The sequence below is a fragment of the Notothenia rossii genome (genome assembly GCF_949606895.1).
Source record: "Notothenia rossii genome assembly, chromosome: 3".
NCBI classification, from domain to species: domain Eukaryota; kingdom Metazoa; phylum Chordata; class Actinopteri; order Perciformes; family Nototheniidae; genus Notothenia; species Notothenia rossii.
Window position 1 is genome coordinate 78,637,423 of NC_136901.1, and position 25,716 is coordinate 78,663,138.

The 25,716-nt window shown below is 39.2% G+C and overlaps 2 protein-coding genes across 10 annotated transcripts in view; one reads left to right on the top strand and one right to left on the bottom strand.

Moving 5' to 3' along the window:
- Positions 1–25,716, bottom strand: part of macrod1 (mono-ADP ribosylhydrolase 1) — a 115,429-nt gene that overhangs the window by 53,429 nt on the left and 36,284 nt on the right. The gene's annotated exons all lie outside the window — the stretch shown is intronic.
- The window catches only part of flrt1b (fibronectin leucine rich transmembrane protein 1b), a 43,284-nt gene that overhangs the window by 769 nt on the left and 16,799 nt on the right, over positions 1–25,716 (top strand). For 3 of the 7 annotated variants that reach the window (XM_079671503.1, XM_079671501.1, XM_079671507.1), the window contains exon 1: positions 4,254–4,553. The exons of 1 other annotated variant lie outside the window; for it this stretch is intronic. The gene's annotated coding sequence lies outside the window, so the exon portion shown is untranslated. 3 more of the 7 variants (XM_079671506.1, XM_079671502.1, XM_079671505.1) reach the window with 3 other exon arrangements.

Below are 25,716 nucleotides of genomic sequence, written 5' to 3' on the forward strand. Positions count from 1 at the left end.
ACAAAGATACTTATACGCTGTAGGAGAGTGGAAAGTATTAGTGGAAACTTGATCCTTAGGATGAAATAAAACATAACTTTTCATCAAAGAAAGAAGAATCTGAACAGAATTAAGAAAGACGAGTAGAACATTTGTGCAGCAGTTAAGGACAGAGTTAACTCAAAGTTTTTCCTAGATGGATCGACTAAAGGGTTCATAATTAATAAAAGGCTAAAAGGATTTTTTTTTAAATACCTTTTTCCATTTCAAGATATTTTTCTTTTTTGCAGCTCCTACTTGTATTTTTGCTTTATTGGCTTTCCTTTGCCCTTCAGCAAATGTAGTTCCAGAGTCTCCCTGTGCATGTGCTTTTGTTATCACCCACCATGATCTAAAAGGCCTGTGTTCTACCTCAAGGCTGTGACTGTAACGTTACGAACACAGATAAACACTCTTTCATCCCAACAACACAAACATCTTGACGTTTCTGACTCTGTGATGGCGCTCTGAAAGAAACTACAAGTGAGGCTGAACAATAACCCTTGAGCAGAGTGTGTATTTATTAGAGCTGAGCTGGTGTGATAGTTACATTTTTAATTGACATGTGATGAACCTAATGTTGCTCATTAGCTCCTTTGCAAACGTTCAGACCTGCGGAAACACTACGACACAAAGCAGATCACTTCTAATTAATGCTAAGAAAAAAGTAACAAAAAGGGATAGATCTTAAACAGCTTAGACACTTAAAAGTTAACAAGAGTCCAACTTGATGCAAACGAGCAGGGATGTGGTGGAAAATGGACAAATGAAGGTTTGGTTTTTCTCAGTTTTTTCCCCCCTGCTATAACCCTCCTGTTACTTGTGTTTCTACAACAGCTGGCTACAGTGTGTGTACTTCCTCAACAAGTCCAAAGTAAAAACTGAAACCATAAGAGAGAGAAACTCAGTGATTTGGTGCCACAGAAATCAATGTATCATTATTATTATTATTATTATAGATAGGCTTGGACATCTGATTGACAACTGAAGGAATATTGTTTTTTCTTTATATTAACTAATACTAAAATTAGTATTATATTAAATATAAATTAAGACAAAATGAATACCATCACTCATTTGTTTAGTTTTTAAGCCTTTGTTGAGACCACACAATTCTGACATAAATGAGAGCTTTTCTGATTTGGGATTAGCATTTGATTTTACAATGCACAACTGGTTAGTAAATAAATTCAGAAGTGACATTTTAAATCAAAATACATAGTTGTAGTCCCAAGTTCCTAACACTACCTGAAGTTGTTTTTAAGAAGTATGTGTTGCAGTATTGTTGCATCTTTATTTTGATAATTCGTTTTGGAACATATTTGATTTAAATAATGTCAGTGAGCTGTCTATGAGCTGGAGAAGTTAATTTTTACAACATATACAACTTCTATAACCCTAGACGCAAAATAACAACTAACTAGTAACTCAGTGGTTCAGTAGCTGACTTCTCCAAGTCTAAGAAACATCATATTGGATCACCCGCCCAATTAAAAAAGAAAAGGCTGAGTGATTCCTCCTTTTCTAATAGCACACATATTGGTTGATTGAATTGCTCAAGATTCTATAAACATTTAGTAAATAACAATATTCGTACAGAAGACTAAGTACTGTAGCACAAAGCAACACAACGGCAGGTGATGTCAGCCTGTTGCCTGACTGTCTTCTCTTTCTTTATAAACATCACTAAACGTGCAGCCTCAGAAGACCAGACATCTATGGTTTTGCTCGCCTTCTAAACCTTTAACAACACAATAGGTAAAGAAAAAAAAGATTTATCCTCATGTAAGAACCTTCAGAAAAGGATCAACCAATATGAACAACATGCATGAGGAAGAGGACAGCTTGGTGATAAAAGCTTTATATCGCTTTCTGTGGTCTGGTTTTTACAATCAGTGTAATTATCCATGCAAATGTTCTGCATTTTTATATAGATCGTTAAATATTAATTAAACTTTTGGCCAACCCTGTTTATTGCATCATTCTTATTAAGTATATAAAAAGGTAGGACATGAATACAGAATAAAATCATATTTTATTGTAAGGTTAAATCAACAAATTGCTTTTTATAACTCATTTTGCACCTTTATGCTATTCATTATTTTCCTTTTCAGGTGTTGGTTACATACGTATGGGTTTTATTGCAATTTGAAGGGATTAAGTAAGTAACATGCTTTACCCTAATTTAAATAGACAATAATTGCCTGCACAGGGCTATTAGGCTGATAGCATGAGGGATAACTAGACCATAAATTACAGTAATTTACCGCTGACACACTCATAGTTCCTGTAGGAATATGAATGCTATTTTTCATTACGTAAAAAAAGAAAGGAAAATTATCCTGAATTATAACAGTGTGCAATTAGCACTGTCAGATTGTGTACGTGTATCAGTGTGATAGGGGGGAATTATCTCAATATGTAATGCAATACAACAACCAATGCACATAATACCATATCATAGCCCTGTAGAGATGAATGAATACTTCTTTGATACAGAACAACAACTGATAATGTACAAAACAGTTGGAAGACAATGAAAAAATATGACTTTATATTAGTATTGGTGGATATACAGTATATGATGTATTTAGAGCAGTGATACCATTATAGCAAAAGCAGTGACTGTTTTTCGAAACTGCAAAATGTACGGTCACAATCCTCCAAAAAAAATGTGTTTGTGTTCTATTTGTGTGTCAAATTGAATATCGGCCAAGGTATTAATATGTCCTCTCAACTTAAAAAATACTGATATCAGATGCTTATTCAAAAATGCAGTATAGGCCAAGCTCTAGCTTCTACTCTAATAATGTCTCATTCAGACTGTGACTCTGGGTCTGACTATGAGAGTGGCTTAAATTGAATCGGACTGTTTCCTGGGAAGCCGTCTCTGGAAGAGCGCCAGAGGGTGCTGGTGGTGCAGCTGCACCCGTAACGTGGCCCCGAGGGGCCCGCACGAGCCCTCTGATGCTGTGTGCTGATGAGCACATAAATCTGTGTACCTGTGTGTGTTAGTTTGGAGTAAAGGTTTGTTTTGTTGCACCCATGTTCCAGTGAAAGCTACATTTAATAATGCTGTGTATGTAGCACCTTACGGGCTAAGCTGCGGTAACTGCCCGAAGGTAATAAATGCAAATTAATTGTGAGGTGTGCCTCTTACGCAAATAAAAACAATCATTGGTCACAAAGACTGTATTAAAACGCATCAACATCAGCTGAACCAGTGTGGACTCCCAGTCATTAGCAGAGAACATACTCTCCCGTCCTGTCAGCCTAGAGCCTGATGTCAGTGCCTGTATGTTTGAATTAAACTCAAACTGACGCCAACATATAGATCCCCTTTTCTACTTTACTGCCTAGTATACCTCATCCCTCCCCTCAAGAACTGAAGAGCACTCATTTACTATCTAAAGGGCCCCCAACTGGCTCACAGGCCCAGCCCTAAATGTAGGCGGCCCCCATACAGTCAGTGTGTCATTTTTGAGTTTGTGTGTGTGTGTGTGTGTGTGTGTGTGTGTGTGTGTGTGTGTGTGTGTCAACCTATATGTGTGTGTGCGTGTGCGTGCACCTGTCAGTGCTTGTTGAGTAGTCGGTAATTGCTGGACCGTGGTGACCTGCTGAACCCCTGTAACAGAGCTCAGAGCCACAGTAGAGTACCCCCAGAACACACATGCGCGCGCACACACACACACACACACACACACACACACACACACACACACACACACACACACACACACACACACACACACACACACACACACACACACACACACACACACACACACACACACACACACACACACACACACACACACACACACACACACACACACACACACACACACACACACACACAGAGAAACAAACAACAGCACGCAGGTTTGTCGCTATAGACGAGGAGGAGGCAGAGGGGGATTGAAGGTGCGCTGGAGGCAACACCTGTCAAGCCGCTACTAAACTCAGTTGGTTGATTTTAAAAGACTGAGGCGCCCGAAGACTAGCGGGATAAATCGAGGTGGAAATAGAGATTAGTCGCACCTATTGTCGCTGTTTTACGCTCAGGGGGGGACACGGAGCTCTTTTGAGGAGAGAAAAAGGGAGGATGTAACGTTGACGTTATGACAAGCCGTTTCGGGAGTTGAAGTAGCGAAGTTGGCGTTTGGTTGAAGTGGAGCTGTCTGACAGCGAGGAGCAAAAAACGCTGGAGAGAAAAAACGGGATCCGAGGTTAGTCTCTCTATCCCCCTCACTCTCTCTCTCGCTCGCTCTCACACACACACTCGCTCCAAACACATTAACCCAAAGTAGAGTGAAACAACAGGGTGGGAGATAACTAGTGCACATCGCGGAGCTCCGGTGCGGGCAGAGCGAGCATCCTTCCCCGTCCCACAGAGCCCTTCATCCGGCTGCATAGCCTGCTGGCCGCTGGGACTTAACGGACCCGCGTAAATATCTATTAAATTGAAAGGACGATTTGACTAGGATGCCATCAGGGAAAGCGAGCAGCAATGAGGCAGAACATGGATACAAAAGGTATGATGTGAGTCGGGTTGATGACTGTGCATTCGTAGAGGAAAGGGTGCACGGTTCATGCAGGTTAGCCTGTCAGGATCTTTTTTAATCTCTATTGCTCATTGTGGTGGCATGTTGATGCGAAAAGGCTTTTAACTGTTGTTGAAAAATGTGTGCTGGTTTATATGGATGTGCGTTCACTTGTGCAGCTACCTGCTGGAACAAAAAAGGAAAAAAAGAGTAAGAGATTTAAACAGCGGGCTACAGAGAGTTACAACAGAGAGGGAGATTAAAGTGAGATTATACTTTATAAAGAGATAGAATTCCCACTTGCATGTTTTCTCTCATCTCTCCCACCGCTCTTCCCTGCTCTCTCATGTGAGCAGTGTGGTTTGTATGTGTCTACAGTATAAGTGCTTGTGGTCTTGCTATGTGTATGTGTCAGAATTGCAAAGACACTCACTCAATGCCCCCCCCCCCCCACCCCCACACACACACACCACCTTAACACAAGGGCCTATGTGGTTTGAAGCTCTTGGATGTTGTGCAGGGCACCAACTTGACTAAAAAGCAAACAAACAACAAAAAAGATTGCGTCATCCAACTCATTTCTGAAAAACCGACCTTAACATCTCTTGCTGAATGTAAACAGAAACATACAGTACATCTGCACACACACACACGCACTCACATGAACATACAAGCTCAGGATTAGCAGTCATACAGGGCCATATTGAGACAGCAGATTAGAATGAGATTCTCGGGGCCAAAGCGGTACAGAACACAGGATTAAAGAAGAAAGGCAGAGATGGATGGATGGAGTGATGAACAAGGGGAAAAAAGGCAAAGAGACCAAAAGGGGGGCAAGAGAGAAAAGTGAGAGAACATGAGATTAAAGTGTAATGTCCTAGAGAGGAAGAGAGACATAGAATCCAGGGCAAGTCATGCAGTTAGAAGGAACTGCACATTGGCAGAATGTGGAGAGAATAAAGAAGAGGAGAAGGCAGCAGACTATCGCCTCCCTTTTGATCTGCTTTTATTCACCCATCCGACAGCACAAGAGGAGCCCTGCTTATATAACTCCATTCGAACACAATAAACCAAGAAGGGGTTGAAAAAAGAAAAACACAATCAGCATCTTACAGATGGATAAATTGCCAAACAAAATTTAACAAATAAAACCTGCAGACATCAGTATCCTCTCTGAGCATCATGACAGTATTTTTTAATTTCCTGAAACAGGCGTCTTTCATTCAAACAAGAGGCGCTGCTTTTGCCTCAGACGCAAACATGGCTGTTTAAAATCCTCATCAGCACTTGAGTGATCTCAGCTGACTGAGCTTCTATGTTAAGAGATATGTGAGTGGTGCCAATACACTTAGCCTAGCATAAGTTGGCTGTTATCACAGTTGTGAACGCCTGTTGTTTGTGGTCCTTAAATTGAACATTCTGAAAGATTAATCTCGTTTTTTGAATACGTTTTGCTCTTCTTGAATTAGCATTGTTGTATTCGCTACGAATTCAGGTTGATGATATCTTAACATGGAAAATAACAACTTTTAACCCCACCCCCAAGAGTTAACCAGTATCCGTGCCACCGCAAAAACAACGGGATCACTTTTGTTTTTCTCAGAGCTTAGCAATTCAACAACACAAATCACACAGCATTTAGTTTTCTAAAGTTATTTCACTGTTTGCAGTGCTCAGAGTAAGCACCAACCACCAACCTGTGTTCCAATGCTGGTGAAATATGCAAGTGGCTGGTAGAGCATCACTCACCAGCCAAAAACAATAGTAATGTATTGAGTGGTTGGTAGAATTTAAACATTTACTAGTCATTTGGCAAGTAGACACAAAATGTACTCTGCAACTTGACCTTCTGTCACAGTTGATAAAGACAATAGTACAAAACAATGTGTTTAATCATTTTACATGAGGCAAGTGTCTTGCTAGATTTAATACCCCGGGCAGTATGGAAAATCTTATGTTAAGCCTGCACTCTTTGGTAACTTGGAAAAACAAAAGTGCTATCATCATCCTGTTTTTTGAATGCACTTTCTTTGTGCCATAAATCAAGCCTTGATTTCTCAGGATGCAGACAGAATTGCAAAGTGATACCAATAAAACGTAGATGTCTCATTATTCTATAGCCATTACATTATTCAATCAACATTTACTTCATCATTGTTTCGTTGAATCAAACAACCACCATAATATAACAAATTAATCTAAAAACAAAAAGGTATAGATCTTCGTCAAGAGAATAATCTTCCAAAGCAAATTTTATTTAGTTGTGTTCTGTGGGAGGACTGGACAGATTCTCCATGTTGGCTTTGTGATTTGGAGGCTCAACACTGAATCTGTACTGGCAGTGGAAAGTGGCATGGATGGATGAAGCTGATGAGATTTACTGAAAAACAAAAATAATCCTTGTGTGGTGTTGCTTTTGGCACATTGGTTAGTCTTACATTTGCACCTCCAGATTTTTGTTGTGGCTAAAAAAAAAAAGCAAAAAAAAAAGAGCTAAAAACACAAAATCATTATCATAAAATTATATAAAAACTGAAAAAGTGAATATCTTACAGTAGCAAACACAGCAGCATCATTAGCAATTGGTTTCTCAAAGACATGTGAATTTATGTCTGGTATTCACTTTTCTTTGAGCCCTGTATTGGTTTCAATCAGAAAACTATTCGTCTCTTAAAGGTGGGGTATGTAATTTATTTCAGAAACACTTTTTGTTATATTCCATGGAATGCTCTTAACATCCCGATAGCAATGAACATATGAAATGCTTTGAAAATAAATACATAAAAAAATGTCATCTCTGGAAGCCGTAGTACTGTAAAAAGCACAACCAATCATTTTATCCGGCCCGGCTAAAGTAACTGGATGGCCGACCTGCATGTCAGCCTTCCATCTTTGCACAAACTTATCTCGTGCCCTCATTGTTCATGTGCGCGTTCGTGTGTGTTGGAGGAGGGGCTCTGTAAGGAAGTGGCAGATTTTTTCCGGCTGTATATTTTCAAATTCTAGCGCACTCGAGCTGGTTTCTCCAAAATCACCTACCCCACCTTTAAGATGCTAAAAAGTCCAATATGTTCACCAGCTAGTTGCTAACTATCTATAGAGAACAGAGATGCTGTGGGTCATTGTGCAATCATTACCTGGGAGGAGTCATATTCCAAGGAACATGATACTGAATTCATGCTAAAACAATCACCAAACCCAAATGAGTCCATGCATCATGTGTGTTTATGGGTGTGAGTGTTTTTATCAGTTCTGTGGAAGTCACACCCTTTCATTGGAAGGACATTGAGAAAGAATTGTGGTGCAAGAAGTAAAAAAAGCAGGAATATATAAAACACACACACACACACACACACACACACACACACACACACACACACACACACACACACACACACACACACACACACACACACACACACACACACACACACACACACACACACACACACACACACACACACACACACACACACACACACACACACACACACACACACACACACACACACACACACAAAACACAAAAATACAGTATAACTCAGCCTAATGCAATACTATTTTGTGTTTGTCTGTGTTTTCATGGCCGTGTCTCAGAAAGCCTTCTAAATTGTTAAGACCTTCCCTTGTGTATTGCAGCTCTGTAATGTCGGTAAATGGCATCTATGGTAGATGTATTTATTTCAGGTTTTCTGAGGATCACATTCGTTATGTTTTTTCAGGGCAGTGTCAGCCATAGCATGGCATATAACATGGTTATAACCATAACAGTTGCTGCAGCGTTTGAAAACCTTTGATCACATACAATACCAGTCAAAAGCTTGGACACACCTTCTCATTCGATTTGGACTATTTTTTACATTGTAGATTAATACCGAAGACATCAAAACTATGAAAAAACATAATATGAAATGATGTGGTAAACATAAAGGTGTTAAACAAACCAGTATATGATTTATATTTTATATTTTTCTGCAACCTTTTGGCTGCTGTGCTCTCAGTGTTTTGTCTCTCTGTTCCTGCCTGTTGGCGTCAGCTGATAGAGGTGTTATAGTGGACAATATTGATTATTCTTTCAGAACTAGCTAAATACATGGGTAAAGGTTCTACATGAGCCCAATTTGAATACCATAAAGAAAGTATTAAAGCCAGCTCAAGCTAAATGTCAAATGTATTTAATTAATGTACAGTTGCTTTGATTTATTTTATTTGAGTTACAGATATTTCAAAACGCAAAGTGTAATAACTGCAGTTGCCTCCCTGTCACTGAGAATGACAAAGATCCTCAGTGAAGCACAAGCCCATGTTTCTCACTACATTGTAAGTAAAACTTATTCAAAAGATCAGTTCAATGCAACTAATGTCGTCTTAGTGTTATTGCATGATGTTAAAATTGGTTTTCCATGAATTTGGTGATGGATTGTAAACATTTGAAATGTAGCATTTCTCAGTTAAAAGGTTGTTGTTTTAATAAATCAGACACTGATGGTGCAGCACTGTACTGTACCTCTTTATAAAGGCATTTTGTCCCTAACAAATAGTTTTTGCGCTGAATTTATTTTTCAAAGGGGGTACATTATTGAAAAAAGTTTGAGAACCACTGATCTAAATGATGTTTAGTGCTGAGCAGGAACTACTCTTTCTGACCATGACACCAAAACAATGAGTTGAAAGATGCTCAAACACTTTGTAGAGCTCAGGAAAAAGGCAGACTCTTTCTTTCGAACACTTGAATAGCATTTATTTAATCAATACGTCTTAAAAGTTGTAAAATTAGTTGAAAGCCTAATTTATTATTATTTTTTTGTTATTTTCCCTCATTTGACTGAGCCAAAATGCTGCTGATCGGAGGGGGTGCTTAAGAAAAATGGGCAGAGGATCCTGGATGATATATGGGTGTGTGTTTGCTCTCTAAAGTCAAGCCAGTTTAGCATCATGAATCACCGAGCAACTTTCATAGGAAAGAACAGGGCCCTGCCACCAACTCTAGTTCTCTATATACATCCATGAGTTTAACGTATCTAGAATTGATGAATGAGTGAAAAGTTCACTCCTTTAATACTGAACTGTACTCATCCAGGAACTGTGTTCCATGATGTCAAATGTAAAACCCCAGTAGCATGACACTAGTGGTCAAAACTTTTCCCTGGTAGCGGTTTGTTCAGTTTACCATCCAGCGAGTGTTCATATAGTGGTGGGCAGTGTTGGAGGCACTGGGTCATCGCCCTGTGGCAGCTCAGCAGGTGTCCAGAGGAAGAGATAACTGTCTGTGCTTCCATGTATTTTAGCAGCATGTCTGCTTTCCTGAGGCTACTTGACCTTCTTATCTAAAGTGCCTATCTGGAGAGTGTCCGATTCTGTTCATTTATAACTTCATTATTTTACACCATCTTCATAACTTTAAAGTGTAGCTCACATTTTTTTTTAAATGAGGGATTGATGATTTACATCCATTTCAAAGTGTGTCCCCGGTTTTGTATCACGCCCACAGTCACGACATTCAGCATTAATGTTTCACTGCGAAATGTAAATAATTCAGCAGTATGAAACCAGGACTGTTTCAAAGCATATCAGTGCCAGTCAACTTTGGCATGGTGTTAACATTCAATTTAATTAATGATTCAATATTGGAATTGGTACCCATCCAAATCAATATATGATAGTAAAAATGTAAGATGTCAATAATGGCCTTGTCTGGCCTATGGCCTTTTCATGGCTGTTTTATAATTACAGGACTTATACACTGATCAGTCAAAGGAATTAAACCATACCATGTCCTGCTTCATTGTTAAGAAAGATAAGAAATGGTCTTGTCATCTTCATTGTCATGGCACACATCAGAAACAAATGTAAAAAAAGCAGTATCCAAAGCCCAATAATTAAATCAACGCATTTTTGCAGGTTTATGTGAAGGTAGTGTGTTGCTTCCTTTGGGGTAGGAGGTGCCTGCTCTATTTATATGGGTTTCAAAATATACCTGCGCATTAATGTTTCCAGGCATCCCACCCTTTTAAAGCCTGTGTGGGAAACACTGCAGTCATTGATGTAGAGTTCAACTCGCCCGTGAAACAATGATTTCATAACTGCGTCCAGAAGAGCTTCACAGAGACCCAGACTGAGACAGCAACCAGGGTGATTTATTGAGGATTTTCTCACCCTTAACAAATACCAGCAAAAGACTAATTTAATTTAGTTGGAAACAGTGAATTGGATAGTACAATACCAGTTAACGAAACCCTTAACTTGTTTTTTACATTTCAGTTTAGACTTATCTTAGTTTTGCGTGTCATGGCAGTAACAACATTATTGTAGATAACACTGCCCTAGATTAGAAGAAATGCATTTGCCTCCTGGAACACATACTGTGAGCTTAAAATGCATTTGTTGCATTTTCTCTAAACTGTATCTCTACAATGTACATTATATTCTGTATCTATATTTACATTAGAAAAAAGGAATAGCAAATGTAGTGAAGACAAAATCCAGTCTGCAAAGGGCAACAGGCAGCTTCAATAGAAATGGCAGAGGCCACATTTACACCCCCTATTAACATGTTCTGGATAATCACATTCAATACATGAGCCTTTGCATTCACTCCTGGTGTTAATAGGCTGTCGATGTGATCTGATCTCATAATGCAAATGAGTTATGCAGTGTGTACATGGCACGCCCTATGGGGGAGCTTTGCTACTGTCAGGCATTATTATTTAAAAAATATGTATTTAAAAAAGGAAAGATTTGCTAGCTTCTGCTACAATGTGTAGCTTTGAGATTTGTTACCTTGCTGGGTAATATTGTTTACCTTAAAGCAGCTTTAATTATTCATTGTATAATATTAACTAATCAAATGACAATGTGACAAAGAAGCTTGTAGTGATGAACAGAGCATTATTCCCTGGATCTGCAGCTCCTCTTAGCTATGCACAGCTCTACAGTTAGTTTCAGCTGTGTGACTAAACGGTTCTGGCTCACTATATTTTGGGCTGTAGCAGGCATCTGTTTGACAGAGAAAAAGCTCTAAAGAAACCTTCATATAAAACCTGCTCAACACCAAATGGAAGACAGATGACTGGCTGGTGAATAAAGCATTTAGCAACTAAAGAGCCAGACATCTCTTTCAGGAGTTGGCCTAGAACAGAAAATGCAAGCCAGACACAAGACTACAAAATAAATGCTTATATTTCTTATTTTACTTCTTGCATTAATATACATTTTCCCTATCCAGATAGGGTATTCAGACACATATTGTAAATTAATTTGTGGTAATACGACCAGCTCAGAGTCCAGAGAAGGCTAAGAAAAACTGCAAAAAGTGTGTTGAAAATACAACGAAGTTTCTGTAGTTTCATCTTTATGCATAGCCATAAACATAATGATAAGATAAATAATTTTTTTAAAGAGTAAAATCTATTCCTTCCTTTCACCTTGCCTCTTTGATTGAAATGCAGAGCAATCTGTAGTTTAAGATAAAAAGACCAATGCATATAACCAGAACTGCATTTTGAAATAGATTTTCTGTAATTCTAGTTATTGCCTTTCTAGTTTATGCCTTATGCAATCTATTGTAGGAGGCAGTATGGCTCTGAAACAAACAAGGCTTTTATATAAATAGGGTTATGCCATGTTATATGCCATGCTATGGCTGAGACTGCCCTGAAAAAAACATAACAAATTTGATCCTCAGAAAACCTGAAATAAATACATCTACCATAGATGCCATTTACCGACATTACAGAGCTGCAATACACAAGGGAAGGTCTTAACAATTTAGAAGGCTTTCTGAGACACGGCCATGAAAACAAAGACAAACACAAAATGGTATTGCATTAGGCTGAGTTATACTGTATTTTTGGCATTTTTGAGTGTGTGTGTGTGTGTGTGTGTGTGTGTGTGTGTGTGTGTGTGTGTGTGTGTGTGTGTGTGTGTGTGTGTGTGTGTGTGTGTGTGTGTGTTTGTGTCTCTCATGTGTGTGTGTGTGTGTGTGTGTGTGTGTGTGTGTGTGTGTGTGTGTGTGTGTGTGTGTGTGTGTGTGTGTGTGTGTGTGTGTGTGTGTGTGTGTGTTCCACAAATACTTGTACCGCAAGTTAAAATGAGTTGAATGGCTAAAAAGAAGAAATTAGTTTAGTATGTTTTATTTCATTCAAACAACATTTTAGGAACTTCCCCTCGTTTCTATTGGCTCTAACGGATGAAAAGAGGTGTAAATCATCAAAATCGACCGATGGGTTCCAGAGATATGGAAAATGCACCCAAATGACCCCAGAAGTGTTTTTTTTTGCTAAATCTCTCTAAAAAGGTCAAATGTCACTTGTTTTGCATCAATCTTGATACGGGGTATTTATATGTTATAGTTTGGATTCCTAAAGCTTTTACTCTACTATCCCATCATTCAAGGGTGGTTTTCACTATAAGTAATGTTTTTTTTTTTTGGACGGACACTATCATTTAAAATGTTTTACTATGTTCCATCCGAATTTACTTTAAAATAAAAAAAAACTACATTGATTCTGACTTTTCTACATCCAACTGACAGGTTTATCATTGCTTTGAGAAAAAAGATTATTAATGTACCCCTTTTAGAAGCGAAGATATAGTCATTTGTTCTGGGAATGTAATTTTCGAGCCTGAGACCTGAAAAACAGGCTCAAGGCTTAACAGGTTAAAAGAAAAACACTTACATTAAGCACTAGCAGCTCATTGAACTGTTAAAAAGATATTATACTTCTGTTTAATGTGAAAGGATTACAATTTAATACAACAATCAGTCACTACCACAGAGAGCTTGCATTTCTGACAATTCTGATTGTCACGGACGAGAATGTGTCACAAATAGATGTCAAAAGAAAAAGTCTGTAGAGAAAATCGAGCCAGGGGTAAAATGAAAGCAAAGACCAAAGATGTGATCACCTCGATGAGTTCATTTGATGCAGAGTGATTTCTTTTTGATCCAGCATAGATCAAAGGCTGAGGCAGCTAATGGAGAGAGACATGTATGAGTGTATAAATTAATAAAGTATGCACCTACAGTATGGCCAGGAGTTCCTGATTATGTTGGGAATAAGAGCCATTCATCATCTCATTTCTGAACATGGATATTTAATGTTGTGATAGATTTGTCTTTTATTTCGCTGTATTTGTGGAATAAGGACATGAAAGTTTTAATGTGACTCAAAATTAAGAATTCCAGATGTATTGATAACTGTATGACTCGGAACCAGATCAATAAGAAAAAAACTCCCAACCCTTTTGCTGGCCCTATTTAATATTAGCCCAAAATGCAGAACATAAATGGCGACATTGTGCCAAGAGCCACAGATTGTCTTCATTTACACTTTTTATCAGTTGCACCACAGTCCACATCTGTTGCAGCAGTCTGAGTGTGATGCCTGCAGCAAATATTAGTGTCACAACGACATGCGGCACATTTAATTAATTTGTGTTTTGATAAAAGCTGAATTTTAGATTATGGGATTTGCTGGCAATTATTTTTGACTTTGTCCACAGCTTGATGACAAACTGTAGGATTTAAGATATAATTATAGTGTTTATTTGTCTGATTTAAAACTTATATGTGGGATATGTGATCATTCCTACCTTTTAAGTTGCAAAGCTCTTCCCTTGCTTACGCTTATAGTTAGGATATTTGTTTCTTTTCGATTGGCTCTCTCTTTGTGTGTCTGTGAATGGACGTTCATATTTCTTCACAAACAGTTAAACACTATGGCAGGAAAAGTAAAAAAGAAAATGTTGTAAACCCAAACCAACTTTAGACCAAATACCAAAGCATTTCAATATAATTTAAATGCTTTTTATAGGACACAACCTACCAGAGAACCAAAACCACTGCACAAAAACAAGTGTGTAAGTGGAACCAAGTGCTGAACTATCTCCAACCTACCATGGCAACATAGAAAGGAACGCACTGCCACGCTTTCCAAAATGATAAAGAATGAAATAAGCATGTGCAAAAGCCAATTACCGAGTTCAGCTTGGAGAGTGCTACGCTCGCTCTAAAGATGTCAAGATGGTGCTCGATTGTGAGGGCGACTGGCAAGAATATGAGACTGACCCGATGTATTGAATTCCAATATATCTCTCAGGTTTGCCGGGATCAGGCTCGACTCGGTGCTTAGATAAGCTTTGATAATTAGCCTGTAACCTTTCCTGGAGTGTGCTCATTGTCTCTTCATAATGAGGAACAAAGGTAAACAGCGCCAAAACATACCGACTGATGGATTGATTGATTGATTGATTGATTGATTGATTGATTGACTGACTGGCAGGAGATGCATCGGTTTTAGTTCACTCATTTAACTCAGCAACAGCACCTTTCACATGGAAGTTTTTCCTCTTTTTCAAAAAATGCGTGTCTTCTCAGAATAATAATGAAATGGAAAGTGACAAGAAATAATAAAAAGAGAGAGAGAGAGATATGAAGTGTTGTTGCTTGGGAGGCAAAAAAGCCTGGTTCAAGCTTGTGTATTACCCTGCCACCAGGAGGCCGCACGCACTACACATCTTATTGGATTTAGAATGACTTGTTTCTTCTGTCACCAGGAGCAAACACAAAAGACTCCGGGGATTCTGCTCCAAAAGCATAGGTGCCACCTTCAAGCTTGCGAGAGTTATTGTGACCTATCTAAGAGTGCCTTCTGGTGGACTGCTTTGTTTGTGTGTGTGTGCATGTGTGTGTGTATGTGAGAGAAAGAGAGGTGTCCGGCCTGTAAATTGCCTGTCGGAAGATACTTCCCGCGCATACCTCATTCTGAGCGAGACACAGAGTGAGAGAAAGAGATGGAGAGAGAGTGTAAATGCTATGAGTTGGAAAAACCCTCAATCATATTTAATGGGATTATTTATCCACATACTGTCATGAGACGATGTGTTTGCATGCTGGGCAGAGTGTGGGAATGTGTGTTGTGCTGAGAGATGGGGTATATCATAGCATCTCCTGGCACATTATATTGCAGGGTGTGTAGTTTTGGTTGTGCATATATTTCTAATGTGCACCTGCTGTGCTGATAGAGAGCAGTGTTAGCCCATAATAACAGGCTGATATTAAAGCTGTTTATGTTTCACCAAGACATTACCGAGGTCACATGGTCTACTGTTGACGTGATGGAGGACACTTTTTAATGCATGTTTTTACGATTATATTTTCTTTAACCCAGACGGTTAAGCCGAGAAATCATTCCAGCGTGGTGTGGGAGGATTTTACTCACAGCTCCAGGGGTGTCAGTGTGTAAAACCTGCAGTGGAACCTGCCTCACCCTGCCTTGAGGAGATGCCAACCCACCTTAAAGCTTTCATCTGTGAGGGTTCCTCTGGCTTTTCAGCGTCCCCTGGGCTAATTAGCGCTGCTGAAGGCTTTTCAGTCCTGACTAGATTAATATACTGGGAGAAACAGAGAATACTTTTAGTTCAGAGCTTCTATTTGCCATTAAAATGGTCACATTTTAATTGAAAGATATGGACGTTTTTGGTCAGTTGGAAAACATGAATACTAGTCATTAAACCTGCATATTTGTCTAACCCGTATTGCAGGTGAAGTGAGTGGGTGAACTGAAGCTCACAGAGCTGTGAATATATTTTCAGCACCCAAGGCCGCAGCCCTCAGAGAGCCCCCTGAGAGATAATACCGTTTATTTACGGCTTATGCATATAAGATCTCTGCGCTGTCTCTGTAGCCCACAGTATGAGGTCTGACTGTTTTAATTATTAGCTGCTGTGTTTAAAATGAAGCCGCCAGCATTTTTATTATTCGCACCATATTTATGCAAAACACCTCTGCTCTGGGTGCTGCTTGTGTTTGTCCATCCATGTCTTCCTCTACCACCATCCTTTTTCATTTTTTCCTCTACCGCATCCTTACTGCTGTCCTCCCTTTTCACCTCCTCTCCTCCTTCTCACTCTTTAGTCCGTCCCCATCCCACCTCCTCCTCCGCCTCGGCTCTCTTTGGCTCTCTTTGCCTCTCTCGAGCAGCACTCTCTCTCAAAGTCTCGTTTACTGGGCTGTTCATTCCCTCTTTGGAAACTGGCTTCCTCCAGGGCAAAAACTCTACAGCTCACTTTGTCTCGCTGTCCGCCTCCATCTATGCTCCCCTCCTTCCATCTTTATCCTCCCACTTTCACTCCTTTTTCATCTTCTCTCTCACTCTGACAATAGGTTTCAGGACCCATCTATTGAAAATTCCCATTTGCACTGCTTTGCTTTCAGTGGCTTGCTCTCGTCTTATCACTGCTGGAGTTTTGTCCCGGCTTTACTGTGCAGAAGAAGTAGAGGAGGAGAGTTGGAGAGGAAGAAAGGAAACAAAGCAGGGAACATTGCCACCTCTGTCATACACAGACAGATAGAGGTGATTTAATGTGAGTTAAGTTCTTTAGATCTTTGATTCCATTCAATACACCAGAACTGAACTCAAATTAACTGCAAGTACATGTAAAAAGGAGGGTTGACGATACAAATACTAAAATTGAACGATATAGAAATGTTCCTTGACAATTTGAAACTTGCATTTACATTTCTTAACAATGTTCAATCAACCTGATCCCAACACATAGACCATTTAGTGCATTCAAATGTGCTTATGACTGTCGGTCTGGAAACATAAACTGACAGCAACAGTCACCATCCAGGATCATGAGTCCTGGATGGATATCCTCGTGGATTCATCTTCCTATTATACACACATGCATTTCCAAACATTTGGTCTACCTACACTGTAAAATGTATTATCTCTTCGATTTACACACGGCATCTATTGCACGTTTGTCCGTCCTGGGAGAGGGATCCCTCCTCGGTTGCTCGCCCTGAGGTTTCTCCCATGTTCCCCTTTAAACTGTGGGGTTTTCTCTGGAAGTTTTTCCTTGTACGATGTGAGGGTCTAAGGACAGAGGGTGTCGTATTGTCATACTGATATTCTGTACAGACTGTGAAGTCCACTGAGACAAATGTAACATTTGTGATATTGGGCTATATTAATAAACATTGATTGATTGATTGATTGATTGACAACAGCTCTAAAGGTGCACAATTATGCCCATTTTCAGATTCATATTTGTATTTCGTGTCTCTACTATGACATGTTTATATGCTTTAATGTTCAAAAAGCCCTTTATTTATCTCAAACTGCCTGTGCTGGCCGGCTCTGTTGTGATTGGTCAACCACTTATAGATGTCCCACCCCTTAGCCTATCACGTGGAATGTGCTGGAGCACTATTGTTACAAAGTGGATTATAGCCTTTGTTGACCAAAGATGAGTGGACGATATGATCCCAGATAAGGAAAGGAAAGCCAACTTGTGGGCAGACAGAAAAATAATCACCAGTTACTGAGATAACAAATTATTGTTGGTTGTTGGTTATCATTCAACAACAGCTGAAAACATTCTCAGTTTCTCCAAATATTATTTTCCTTAAATGCTTTTCTCTGTTTTATATTATATCAAACTGAATATATTTTGGTTTGAGGTAGGCAAAACAACAGATTACACATTTAACATAGAAAGTATATAAATAATAATATATGTACCATTTATAATCATACATCTAAATTGTCTAAATTATTTAATTGTCAAAGAAACATAGATGCCAATGTAAGATAAAGGACAACTGGCAAATAGATAGAGACCAAGAAAAACTGAATCTAAATGAAAAAGAAAAACGGCAAACAAGAAAAGAAGGTGTTAAAGGAGGAGGATAAAAAAAAAAAAGACTTGTTGAAAATCTCAAAATAATCTACAGATGCCTCTTAACACCTTCCAGCTGCCAGAAGAAGTCGGCCTGTATAAGCAAATTCAGAGTTAATTGACCTCAACACTATTCTGAGTGAGAGCAGAGAGATGCAGCAAGGCAGAGACTGAACCACGTTGTGAGCTGCTGTGCAGAGTAAGTAGGAGGTGGTGTTGTCACAGTGCATAATGGTGTTGCTATCATTATCACTGGCTACAAGAACAAAGAACTGAGAGCTAGTGTGTGTGTGTGTGTGTGTGTGTGTGTGTGTGTGTGTGTGTGTGTGTGTGTGTGTGTGTGTGTGTGTGTGTGTGTGTGTGTGTGTGTGTGTGTGTGTGTGTGTATCAGTCACAGGTCGAAAGAGCAACAAAGTGTGTGTGAGCATGTAAGAGAGACTGAGAGGGTGTTTTTATTTCTGTAAGTGTGAAAAAGATGTGAAAAACGTTGCATGTGTGTTTGAGCGGTTTCCATTTTACGGGAGCAGCTGTTGTTGGAGGCTGGTGGCGCACAAACCACCCAGGCACAGATCAGCCTCATGGAGCTGGAAATGCCAAATGTTAAGCACGCTTGTTTTGACATTTATCAGCATTAGGACTTTTTTTCCTCTCCAAGTGTTTAACAACAACATTGCTGTATTTTAAGTGCACTTCCTCACATTCCGGCAGTCATACTTTAGGGGATTTCAGTGCTACGCTTTAAATTGCAAAAAAAGGAATGGCATTTCACTGTGGATTATATTTTACAACTACAGTAAAACCACAGTTGTGTGACATTAAATGGATCAGATATGGGATAAAGTACTAAGAACATCATGACATCACTGCCACTTAGACGCTGTATTGTCCTGCTGTGTAAGAAAGTGCACTCATCTCTAAATATATTTGTTCCATTTCTGAGTGACTGAGACGGAGTCAGGGGCGGATTAATGCTCAATTTACTGTTGGGGGCTTGTTGTGCTTGATTTATTTTTGGTAATATTATTTTCTGCTCCAAATCTGGATAATGCACTCAGCAGTTCCAGTTTAGGCGGCGTGAGTGTCCACGTTTCCTCCAATCAGATTATCAAGGGCACTTTGTATTTGCTGTGTATACAGTGTGGACTTCCATGCTGAATGCAGGAATCATCGCAATGTCCACAGCTTAAAGGATAAGGTTGGCAATATTTTATATTTCAACAAATCCCAAATAAACACCAAGTCAACGAGCGTCATTCCTTCCTGTCGTAGACCTTTACATTCAATTACATTCCTATTGCAGGTGCCTATTTCTGAAAAGACTGAAAGAAAGTGCATTCAGCCTCAATGAGAACAAGAGCAAGATGCCATCAAGAAATATGTGAGCTACGCTATAGTTGGAAATTAAATAAGCCACAGTGTTACAATGAACATTGAAATGTGTATATTTTGAGTATACTGTATACCACTTACACCATCTTGATGCTGTAAATCAGGCCTATTCAACTGGCGGCCCGCGGGCCAGATGCGGCCCAGAACCAACTCCCGACTGGCCCAGCCTCCCGTAGCCAAATTCCTACACTAGTACAGACCATGAACGCAACACTCCGCGTTGCATAGAAACCACCAAACCACAACGCAGCACGTTTTTTGAAAGTGCATCTAGTGGTGCTAGTAACGGTGGTCCTATGATAGCAACTCTAAAACATGTCTCTCTCAACTCTGAAGCGTAAACAGAGACAAAACGGTCATTGATCTTGTGGAGCAGATCCAAGTCAAGCTGGACCTTTTCGCGACAGACTTGAGCACGGGTCGGATGCTGCATTTCCCGACGCTCCCCAAACACATCACAGGCACAAATCACGGATGTGATGACAGATTTCATTGCGAGGTTGAAAGAGAACTTTGCCGGTCGATTGGATGGACTTGCTCTGCCCAGTAGGGCCTGGCTCATTTCGTGGCATCTGCAGGCAGTGGCAAGTACTTCCGGCATCTGCCACAGAGCCCGCTACTCCGTGGTATCTGTGGCAAGTATATGCTACAGATGTGGTATCTGTGGCAAGTATATGCCACAGATGCCACAACTTGCCGTGGCAAGTATATGCCACAACCATGCCACAACTTGCCGTGGCAAGTATATGACACAACTTATATATGCCACAACTTGCCGTGGCAAGTATATGCCACAACTTGCCGTGGCAAGTAAATGCCACAAGTTAAGAGTTAAGAGAAGGTTTACGGTAGCTGCCACTCGCCTTCCGTGGCAAATGCTGATATTTAAACCCGTATTTATCGCGTAAAATGTCGCTGTTTTGCCATGACTTTATCGGACTGATCTGTACACAAGACTGATGATCTGTTACTGATGGTCCGATCTCTATTTTTCAAAAAGATTAAACATTATATGTTCTATAGATTTTACTTGGAGAACGTGGTTTGTTAAAATAAATAAACATGCTATTTTTATGATAATACTCAAGATATATTATTATAAAACATCATCCTTAAAATTCTTTTTTTAAATGTATTTTTAAATGTTCTAAATTTGAAAAAACTAGATAAAAATAAACTAAAGTTAAAATCTTGTTTTTCATGCCCCAAGAGCAATAAAAACACCTGGTAAAAAAATCCTGAGTGAGGCTTTCATAATTCATGCATGAAAGGGTTAAGAAAGACAAATATATGTTTCTATTGGTTTTAGTAAGATGGTTTATTATAGTGTATTCTTACATATTTAGTAGGCTATATTGTTTATTCTTTAGATACTCTGTAGATAAATATCTACTAATAATGTGTAAATTATTTCCTGTTTCTTTTTATTATTATTATTTTATGTTTCCTATCCCTTATCACTGCTGTAACGCAAAGATTTCAACATTTTAGATAAATAAAGTAAATACAACGTATCATATCAAAATCTGTTTATGTTAGCAACACAATGATTTGATATTTGCATGCATGACATATAACCTTTTTACTGATGCACAAAAAAAGTTTTAACAAGGGTGTAATTATATTACATTGTAACCCTCTTTCCTCAACATATTAAATCAACTTTATACGGTTAAATGAGGATTGCTTGGAGTATCACGCTTAAGAGAACATTCTTCATGTTTATTTAAGTATTTATCATTCTCATGGTGCTGCCCTAAGTCTGGAGCCAAGTCTAATAACACCATTGTACACGTTGCTGTGTCAATAAAGATATTTATTTTTTATTTATTTGTCTTTACTAGTAACAATACACCTGGTTATCGTACCAAGCAGTGGAAACTCCCCTCAAGAAGCGACAATTGCCAAGGGCTTGCGTTGCAACGCTCACTTGCCAATATTTCTTTTTTTATTACAATATAAGCCTATGTTTCGCCTACTATCATAAATATAGCACGTTTGTTTATTTTAGCAAACCACGTAGGCTATTCCAAGTAAAATTGAATATAAATGATAATTTATTATCTTTTTGAAAAATAGAGATCGCACATCAGTCCTGTGTACAGATCAGTCCGATAAAGTCATGCCTAAACAGCGACATTTTACACGATAAATACGAGTTTAAATATCAGCATTTGCCACGGAAGGCGAGTGGCAGCTACTGTAAAACTTCTCTTAACTCTGGCATCTTGTGGCAACTCCCGCTCAGCATGCGCAATGCCACGGCAAGTTGTGGCATATGCTTGCCACGGCAAGTTGTGGCATCTGTGGCATATACTTGCCACAGATGCCACAGAGTAGTGGCCTCTGTGGGAGATGCCACAAATGCCAAGGCACATGCCACGGCGAGTAATGGCAACACTCATTGTGTTCTTGTATGATAAATAAAATAATATTGTACCTTGAAAATCAATGCATTCGTTCATTTGACACGTTGGTGGTTTTAGGTAGGCTATACAGCGACCCCTGGCGGTTCTAGTGTGAAGTAAAAGTAGAAGTAGCCAACCTAAATGTTGGAATACTCTGTTACAAGTAAAAGTCATGCATTAAAATGTTACTCAAGTAAAAGCGCAAAATGATTAGCATAACAATATACTTAAAGTGCATAATACATGTTTTCATTATAATGACTGATCATGAAAGTGTTCTCAAAGCTGGTAAAGGTGCAGCTAGTTTTAATGACTTTGTATACTGTAGTAGGGTATCTTGTGAATTTACTCCAGGAGTAACTATAAAGTCTGATTTAAGACTTGATTATATGTATCATCATTAATCAGAATCTGTAGTAAGTAACTAAAGGTAGCGTATTAAATAAATGTAGGGGAGTAGGCTACAATTAAACAATTGACCTCTGAATTGTAGTGGGGTAAGTAGCCTACTACGTAACATACCATTTACATACTCAACTAAAGTACAACTAGGCTATTTCCACAAGTACAGTACTTGAGTATACAAGTTAGCCTATTTCCCACCTCTGGTCAACAATGTTAGATCTTTATGTCAACTTACTAATAATATATCTTGAGTATTATCATAAAAATAGCACGTTTATTTATTTTAACAAACCACGTTCTCCATGTAAAATCTATAGAACATATAATGTTTAATCTTTTTGAAAAATATGATCGGACCATCAGTAACAGTCTTGTGTACAGATCAGTCCGATAAAGTCATGCCAAAACAGCGACATTTAAATATCAGCATTTGCCACGGAAGGCGAGTGGCAGCTAACGTAAACCTTCTCTTAAAGGCCCAGTGAAGTGTGCACCTGTGCATGATCTGTTATGCTAATACGTATAGTAATGACCAAAATTGTCCATTGGAGCCCATATCAAAAAATGTTGGAATAGCAACAAATTTGACGAGTTTTGAATTTTCCGGGGAAATCTGCAGTCGACCTTCGCCTTCGTGGGCGTGGCTTGCGATCTACTGCGTGACGTCACGAGATGGACGCCGCTGCACTGTTTACATTCACCACCGTTCGTTTTTTCTCTTTTTCAAAGTCGAATTTCTCAACGTTTTTGAGCTAGTATTTTCCTGGAAAGTGTGTCGGAGTCGACTGGAAGTGATTGCCAATCGAGAAAACCTGACAATGGAGGCGACAGTGAAGAAAGAGGGATGAAAAACACAGGGGAAACGATGCATTGCCGCTGGCTGTAGTAATGTCAAGTCTGCCGAAGTGGCGATGTTTCTGTTCCCAAAAGATGAAGGTGAGCCTGGCTGGTGTCATTGTTTTGTAGATTATTTGATTGATCATGATAAATAAAGGCCAGTGGTCGATTCGAGAGAGAGAGAAAGAGAGACTGACAGAGTTACAGGGTTGTTGTTAGCATCTGGTGCTAGCTCGGAGCTAACGGAGATTAGCTGTTTCAACAATAAGGAGAGGGAGAGTGCTCTCCTGTGGGACTGAGAGAGATAACGTGAGCTCAGGGAGGTAAACTGTAGCCTAAGTTATCTCAGTGGGTTTGGTCATCTATGTAAACAAATATTTCCATCTATGTAATATTAGTTGTATAAAATAGGTTAAGAAATCATTCCAATGTTTTTTGATTATTGAAATATATGTTTCATATGAGTGTTGAGAGCTGTATCCATAAATCTCTTAATGTTGCCCTCAAAGTGCACCAGATTGATCACTTTCCTCATCTATCCTGTCCGAAAAGCTGTCCAAATCAATCATTTCTCTCACACTAGTATCACTTTCCAGAGTCTCCGCCATGTTTACAATCGCAACTGGGTACATCTTGTGACGTCACAGCCACTATCGTCTGCAACTTCCGTTAGGCTCAGACGGCAAAATTAATAATTCATTAATTCATTAATTATGAATTATTAAAAATTATTTTAGCCATGAACAGGCACAATGATATGTAAGGAATGAAACTGCCATTTCATTTTGGTGCAAAAACATGCACTTCACTGGGCCTTTAACTCTTAACTTGTGGCATTTACTTGCCACAGCAAGTTGTGGCATATATAAGTTGTGGCATATACTTGCCACGGCAAGTTGTGGCATGGTTGTGGCATATACTTGCCATGGCAAGTTGTGGGATCTGTGGCATATACTTGCCACAGATACCACGGAGTAGCGGCCTCTGTGGCAGATGCCGGAAGTACTTGCCACTGCCCGCAGATGCCACGAAATGCGCTTGCTGTCTCTCCTGCCCTCAGAGGTGATGGGCTTAGCCAGAGACCCCTTCACTGTTGCAATAGAGGGGGACGTATCAACCAGAGCAAAGGAAGTGGTCCACTGCATCGACAAGGGGAAATATACACTGGAACTTGACATGCAGCGCACTAACGGGCCATCGAAGTTTTGGAGTGATGTCAAAAAACAGCAGTTCCCTAACGTTCAGAAAGTAGCGATCTGTGTGCTCAGTATGTTTGGATCAACATACACATGTGAATCAAGCTTTTCACACATGAACTCAATCAAAAGTAGCACTCGCTGCTCCCTGACTGACAGCACTCTTCACCAATGTCTTAGGATTGCAGTGACATCCTATGAGCCAAAAATCACTGCTTTTGTTCAAAACAAAAAATGTCCCTGCCTTCTCCCATTGGGAAAGTCAGCGATGACAAATCACAAATGAGGTGATAGTAAGCACCTAGAGTAGTTTACTATAGTAGACGTGTAGTGTAGTATTCATTCATATAGTTACCCGTATCCCTTGTTATGGGTTTGTGCACTGAAGGGTTTGACAGTTCTTTCTGTATTCATTTAAATGCACTTTGTAATGTGTCTGGGTCAAATGTGACCAAAACGTATAATTTTTTTGTTATTACTTGAAAAGTGAAAAAATAGTATTGCTACAGTACTACCTCTTTGTGTTGCATTGAAGCTCTTTAGCTGTTTTTTTTTGTATGTAAGGACATTTATTAAGACTGCTATTATTGTATTCAGTAAATGCACTTTGTGATGTGCCTGTTTAAAAAAAACTAACCTGAATATTTGACTTCTAAAGCAAACAAATGTAATGCTACAACTGTGCACTTTTTTTCAGATTCTGTTAAATTAATGCTAATTTGTTGTGTTTTTATGCACTTTTTGAGCTACCTTTGTTAGATGAACAATGAATAAAAATTGCATGTTTTTCATCGCAGTAATATGTGTTTGTTTAAAATGTGTCACTACCCGCTTTTTACAGGCCGCTGAATGTCTGGCCCAGCTCAATTTTGTAGTTATAAAATCTGGCCCAACTGAATGTGTAGTTGAATAGCCCTGCTGTAAATAATCACACATGCCAAATGTGTATTAATACACTTTCTGAAAGCATTCCCAAACAACTGCAATATGTACTCCTGTTTACTGATTTACTCAAAACGACAGCTGTTTTATAAAATGACTCATATCAATGAAAAGGATATGAACGTGATTATTCTAAAGACATGTCTTTAGTAGAGACAAATGTGCTCAGGGCTGAGAGCCACAAAAAGGTCAAGAAGCATTGAGGGAAAAAAGGAGAGAAAAAGGATTTATAAAAACACTAGTCTCTTTCTTTTAATTGTTTCCCTACTGTAACTAATTGATGAGGAG